Below are 6,890 nucleotides of genomic sequence, written 5' to 3'. Positions count from 1 at the left end.
CAAAAAATGACAGCGGGCGAAATAATGAAGCCCTATTTTTTGCAAACTGTCAATTGAGAACCTACTGCACTCCTTAAGAGCTCTTTCTACTGTACAATCTATGGCATGGAGGCTGAGAAAAGTCAATAGGTTCCAATGGAAGTGCTGTACAACGTACAGAAGATTGCTGCTGATTACAAGAAGTTTATCGATGATAAAGCCTATAGATGATGTGTAATCAGTGAACAGTTCACATTATAAGCAGTGTGGTCGCCACGCCAAAGTGGTACAAAGCGCGGTGATACTATAATGACTAAGCGATCCATCTAATGTCAAGCAAGCGCGACACTGTGTAGATCCTGATTCTACTGTTTAAAAAAAAAAAATTAAATAACAATCAAACGGGCCCCTCCTGTGGAAAAACAAACCATGGGTTTTTCTCATAGATCCCTTTTCCGAAGTCTGTATACATTTTGTCTTGAAACTTTCATTCTTTTCAGCCTTAAGAACCTCCTTCCCACACGCACACATCTACCTTTCCAGGCCTCCGTAAACTGAGTACAAAAATCTGAACCTACCAACGAATACCTGTATCTTTTATTCCAGAGCCATGAGGATACAAATTAGTATGCCTCCTTTAAAAGGTGTTTCAAATGTTCCTAAACTTTTGGACCGTTATGTATTATGATGTAATAGTTATTGCAGTTTTGGTACACACTTCTAAATCCATTACTATCATTTCAGGCCTCACCGCAAGATGGTGTCCACTTTGATGCGGATGGGAAATTTCGCCGCAGCTTCCTGGATTACAATCTGTGTTGAAGTCGTTGGTTTAGCACTTCTAATAGGTGGCGCTGTTCTCACCGGTATTGCCTTTACTGAGGTTCGGCCCAATGTGGCAGATGAAAATTATGATCGCTATATTGGGGCCAATGTTCAACGAACAGTGGGTCCTATAATGCTTGGATTTGGAGCTCTGCTGGTGATCTGCGGTTGTGGATTCTTCGCCTTCACTTTGGTTGCTGTTAATGAGAACTACAGCAGGAGGAGTGAAAGACCAGAATATTCGACAGCACGAGCAAGTGATTTCTGAAAAAATATTTTAAGTATGTTGGCTCTTTTATATAGCATAAGAAATATTATTAGAATTAAATTAAATGTTTCATATTAAATTAAATTATATTATATTAAATTATATTATATTATATTGAATTAAATTATATTAAATTAAATTAAATTATAAATTAAATGTTTTATATTAAGTATTGTATGGTAATAATGCTCACATTTTTTGTCCACATTTACGTAATTATTAGAATATTATTCATTTTATCAAAATGCACAAATAATTTTAAGTAAATTAAAAACTACTGGTAGTAATATAATACGCAAAATTGTACTATATTTTTTCTTTTTCAGTTTTTAGAATATCCAATTCCTTGTCTGAGTGTTAGAAGTTACGAAAAATGAAGTACCAGCACCAGCGCCATCTACATCATCATATATTTGCTCTGGTTATTTTTATATCATTTTTCACCAACTTCTGAAACCTTAATTCGCTTAAATAGTGGATTTTGTTTTTAAAAATGCATTCATTCCTTTTTACAATGTTTCGTTTTTATGTAAACTGATAAATAATAATGTATAATGTTACTTAAATATATATATGTTAATATTAAATCGGAAATATTACCTTCGAATACAGCGTATATTATACTTTGGCCTATGTTTGTATAAGAAAGTAAAACATTTTATTTCTGTACTTAAGAGCATATCCTCTGTTAATTATATTACATTACATTATATTTTGTTAATTATTAATTACATAACAGTACATTATATTGTATTACAATAATTTATATTCCAATCGATTTACATTAATGTCTATTTTTAAGAATAGATGGCGCCACACTCTGACCAAATACTGCTATCTTGCTCAAATTTCGTTTTTTTCACATCGTTTTTCTTTGGGGTATTGGGAGATGGAGGAATTGGAGGGTTCATAAACAATTTCCCAGTTTTAAATATGATTTAGACCTTTATCAGTGCCAAAATAACCATCAATAATTGTCTTTAATAATAGCCAATTTCACCAAGTATATTAACTGATAATTTAATATACTTGGTGAAATTGTGAATTTAAAAATTAAAATTTTAATATTTATATTTCATTTATATTAATATTAATTACATTATTATTTAATATTTATTATAAGACCTTGCCCATGTGACGTTTCACATGAGAAACATTTCAAATAATGGTGTAAGATGGAGACACGTGTAAAACGGATGTGACATCATTCAGTAGTACTTGCTTCACGTGTTTTAAGTTTTATTTCATCTGTAATGGTTGAACAGCTGCAACGAGGAAGCTAAGCCGGTGTTTTCATTGCTGTAGCTAGCTGTTCACGATTTTAGTATGGGACTTAACATCCCATGATATGTGCTCAACAGCTATGGAGTATCACAACCCATCTTGTTTGAGTAAGTATTTCTCTTTAGATATGATTAACTTTTCTGGATATTTATACTGTACACTGTATATTAATAAAAATGCAAGTTGCAGGTCAGATCATATAAGTCTTTGGTCCCCATCTTGAAGCATCTTATTGCCTGCCTTTTACCGCAAGTTTCTAGTCCATAAATACTGATTATAAGCTATTGATACAGTCTGCATCGATACGTGTCACTTGTAGAAACAAATGACGCTCTAATATTTTGATATGATAATTGCTTTTATCAAAACTTTTCAAAGATAAGTTTTACTAAATATTCAGATATTTCTTGCACTCGTTACAAGAAATTTAATGACACTAAAAGTACATTACTGTTAGCGAAATTCTCACGAGTAAAACGTTTCTCGTAGAAAACAGAATAATTCAGAACTTCAACAGACCCTAAATAAATTACAATAAATCGGTAGAAGCTGCATATGCAAATTATTCACAGTACAGAAGTTTCAAAAGGCAAAAAACATTTCACACTTGTATTTGTCCACTTGATATTGCTAAACCAAAGGAGTTTAACTTATTATTAGTTGTAAGTTATATTTACTTTATTCTAAATCAGGTATAAAATACACTGATGTATGCACAGCGAATGTGGGTGATGCTATTGTACGGATAAGTGATGTTTCAGTAATCGGAGCCTCACTATATTCAAAGCTTAATTAAATAAAATTTGTCAAACTGCGATATTATCTCAAGAAACGGTATATTTAATTTATTCACTAATTATAAAAGTATATTAAACTCATTTGGCAAGTAAAAATTCTTAAACAGAGGAGAAATTTTTGAACTTGTGAGCGAGTAAATGATTATTTTTGAGTTTATCCAGGAGTAGTGAGAAATATGAGCGTCTTGTTTTCCTGACTGTTGTTTTTCTTAATGGGTAGCACAGTTGGTAGAATCACCGACCTCCCCACACTCGGGTGGAAAAGACCCGAGTTCGAGTCCCGTCGATGGCGTGAGAAATTTCTATGGGCCTTTTTCACAACGTGGCTGATTCGGTCTCAAGCGAGGGTTTTTTTCTCCCGGAAACTCGTGTTTTTCGTGAAGCAAACAGAAAATCCACAACAGAACACTCGCAAGTACACACAGAGCAATATGGCCCTAGTTGCTGATGCTCCTAGAAACCCTATAACAGCAACAACAGCTTGTTATTGCGTGAGTGAGAGAGAGTGTGTGTGTGTGTGTGTGTCTTTCCTGGCTTTCTCGGCGTTCATGACGCGAAATAAAGTCAGAATAATAAATATTAAAACGCATAAATCTCAAACAACGCATTTATCGGTTGTTAGATATTCTTTAGATATAAAGGTCAAGTAACGGAAGTGGGGCCCATGAGGAAATTCACGGTGTCTATAATGACTTGTGACATTTTTATATAGCGTATATGTTTTATTTGCAAAGCTGACATTATAAGCTTTGGAATTCCAGGCTATTATTGCAGTTCTCATAAATTTTTATCTTTCACTTGTAAATTCATGTGTGGTACGAGTAGTTTGTATGTGTGACTTGATTTATAAATATGAATTCGTTCGAACAGCTATGATCAAAATACCGAATAGTCAAAATACCACAGGCAATGAAGATAGTTTTAATAGGTTAAAATGCCAGCCAACTGGTTCACCTCGATCTTTTAATTTGTCTCAAGTTACAGATAAATCCAGCGACGTGTTATTCTATGGTAGTGGTCCTGCTCGACAGCTCTGAGCTAAGCGGAAGCCGTAAAGGAAAAAATGAGAAAGTTTGATAAAAATTATCTTGCACCAGAGTCGTGCTCGTTGTGATATGCCACTTGATAAGCTCCTTCCACATATACAGAGAACCCTCTCCTTCCAAACTCCTTAAGAATTGAATGTATAACCACTTGCTTTAGCTCCCAGATTGGTTTAGATTCATCGTGACACCGATTCTACAGGATGTCGAAAGCGTGCTGCCAGGACGCTGGTCTGTTCCACAGGGGTTTGCCTGGACATCATTCTTCAAATGGGAAAGTGTGCTGCCAGGACGCTGGTCTGTTCCACAGGGGTTTGCCTGGACATCATTCTTCAAATGGAGACTAAGACATTCAACTCTTAATATTATTCAAAATGCAATGTGTACAATAAGGTTTCCGGGCAAGTTTATTCATTAATATTGATGTTCCAGAAAACGCCTGTGTTTTATATGATCGACTAGTGGTTTAATTATTAGGACACAATCTCGTGTTCTCAAGATCTATTCTGAAACGTGGAGAATAGATTCGCAACATCAAAATCGGCGTTGTGTTTATTCACTCTGAAATCCTCCCAAAAGTTAGACCTCAGAATGCCACAGAACTATGGCTCTTTTACTACAAAACTCGTGCTGTGGGTAATGTGTAGCAAGAGAATGGCTAAGAGGCAAGGATGGTTAAACAAAACATGTTTATTAACTTTAGCATACAAACAGGTGTAAAATAAAGTGGTTATATACTTTATTATAATTATATAAGAGCTCTATCTCTTATCAAAAGGATAAAACGATATATCATAAGGTTAATGATACATGTGTTCAAATTTGTCTGTGTTCTTCGTGTGATCTTCAGTTGGCACTGCTGCCCGTACTCTCTGAAGCAAACAATCATCCTCCAGTTCGAGTATCTGGGTGCATGTGTAAGTGTACTATACAGGTTTAACAGTCATAACTGATGGTATTCCATTAATACAAATGGATCTTGCTAATCTTAAACTCTAATTTCTAAGTATTGTAAGATAGACACTACCTTAGTGAGTGTTCCTATGAGGAAGGTTATTTCTCAGTGGACCCTATTAAATAAAGAGTTATGTATTAACGTCCGACACTTTCATTCTATTAACTATCGTGTTGTAAATATAGGGTGAAACTTACCAGAATAAACTTTGCAATATTCAGGGATAGATGTATAGGAACAGGAGCCAGCAGCAAAAGATTCTCAAGACGTTTTTGACGAGATAGTCTCAAGAAAAAGAAGTGCTTAGCTCAAGACAAGACTCTCCGTCTTTGCCTCTCTCTGGGTTTCTCCCTGTATCTTTCTCCGTTCTCTCTCTGTCTTTCTGAGTATGTCCATCCTCACCGTTCGACCTCTCCGATCTGCATATATATATGTCCCCCCTTTTTTATAGGTTCCAATGCTTCTATTGGTCAAAAGGCTAATTTCGTGGTGAAATGAAAATCCCAGGGACTGTTAATTTGGAGAATTGACACGGCAAAAATGGAATTTATGAAGAGAAAGAGGAACTTCACATCCGCATGGGGTGGAATTTCCAGACTGCCCAGTGGTAGTCACTAGATCTAAAGTCCGTTCGTTCCTACACAAGGAATTTCCAGACAACAATCACCCCGCAGTTATAAGGTTCAGATTTCACCCTGAAGTATGCTTCTTAATTGTCATTACTCTCTTTTCTCCGACGAAAGTCATATACTTTCTCACCGTTTTATAAATATTATATCCACGATGTGCGTCCGATCGATCGAGTAACGATCTTTTGCTGTGAATCAGCTGGACTCTTAAAGATGGAATGGTCTTACAACTGCTGTTTTCCCTAGCCCTGCGCCAACGGGCGTACGCTAAAAAAAAAAGAAACAGCCTTCTACACGGAGTGAATATCATACTACAAGTTTAGTAGTGGCAAAAAATATAAGGTGACTTGGCGAAGTAACAGCCCTCAAAGGCAAACGAAAAGTAAAAATGAAGACATTTTTACAGATCCACATTGATTCAACTGCTTCTCAGAGTTGTTGCAAATTGAATGTTTGAGGGAATTTTACTCTGAAGAATTAATTTCTCCTTATCTCACAGGGGCATAACTGAATTGCAATCTGGTGATCTGAGGAGGCCACCGCAGCTGCCTGAATTCACTCTCATTTCCAGAAACCAGTTCTGTGCAATTCTGACCTTGCGACATGGGCATTATCTTCGTAAAAAAACAAACCCCTTGTAGATGGATATACTACAGCCAAGAATAGATGCTCCTGATCATTTGCATTTAAGTGAGACAGTATGCTAATCACCACCCGTGCTCTCGCACATATGCAACTAGAGCTTATCTGCTTATAGGAAAGTAAGACATCATATCAGTAGGTTTTATATAAAATTTTAAGCAGAGACCCCTACTTCGGCTGAACTCAAACAAAATGTAACTAAAAAGGATATTTAACCAGAGAGAGAGACTTCTTTGGCCTCGTGGTGGAGACGGGGCATTACACCACCAACCACGAGTTTTGGTCTCCACTGTTAAGTCCTAACAGATATTAACAACACAGGGTCAGGAATACCCAAGCCCACAAAATAGGGCTATTAGTCCTCAAGACTAGATCTTAGCTGCCTGAGCAACGCTCTCCTTGGCCCTACATCAGCAACAAACTTGGCAATCAGCCAGTACATTTATTCCTTCTCAGGTGAGCTGCTGG

At 36.2% G+C, this 6,890-nt stretch overlaps 1 protein-coding gene across 1 annotated transcript in view; it reads left to right on the top strand.

Annotated features, from left to right (window-relative positions):
* Positions 1 to 2,336: 2,336 nt before the first annotated feature.
* LOC150075802 (pfs47 receptor-like) overlaps positions 2,337 to 6,890 on the top strand; it is a 50,870-nt gene continuing 46,316 nt past the window's right edge. The window contains exon 1 of the mRNA XM_090387890.1: positions 2,337 to 2,463. The gene's annotated coding sequence lies outside the window, so the exon portion shown is untranslated. The remainder of the gene's footprint in view (positions 2,464 to 6,890) is intronic.

Source organism: Mastigoproctus giganteus, chromosome 13, assembly GCF_048544385.1.
Source record: "Mastigoproctus giganteus isolate SK-2022 chromosome 13, ASM4854438v1, whole genome shotgun sequence".
Taxonomy (NCBI): Eukaryota; Metazoa; Arthropoda; class Arachnida; order Uropygi; family Thelyphonidae; genus Mastigoproctus; species Mastigoproctus giganteus.
Note: the sequence above shows the minus strand (reverse complement) of the source record. Positions and strands in the feature narration are given on the sequence as shown.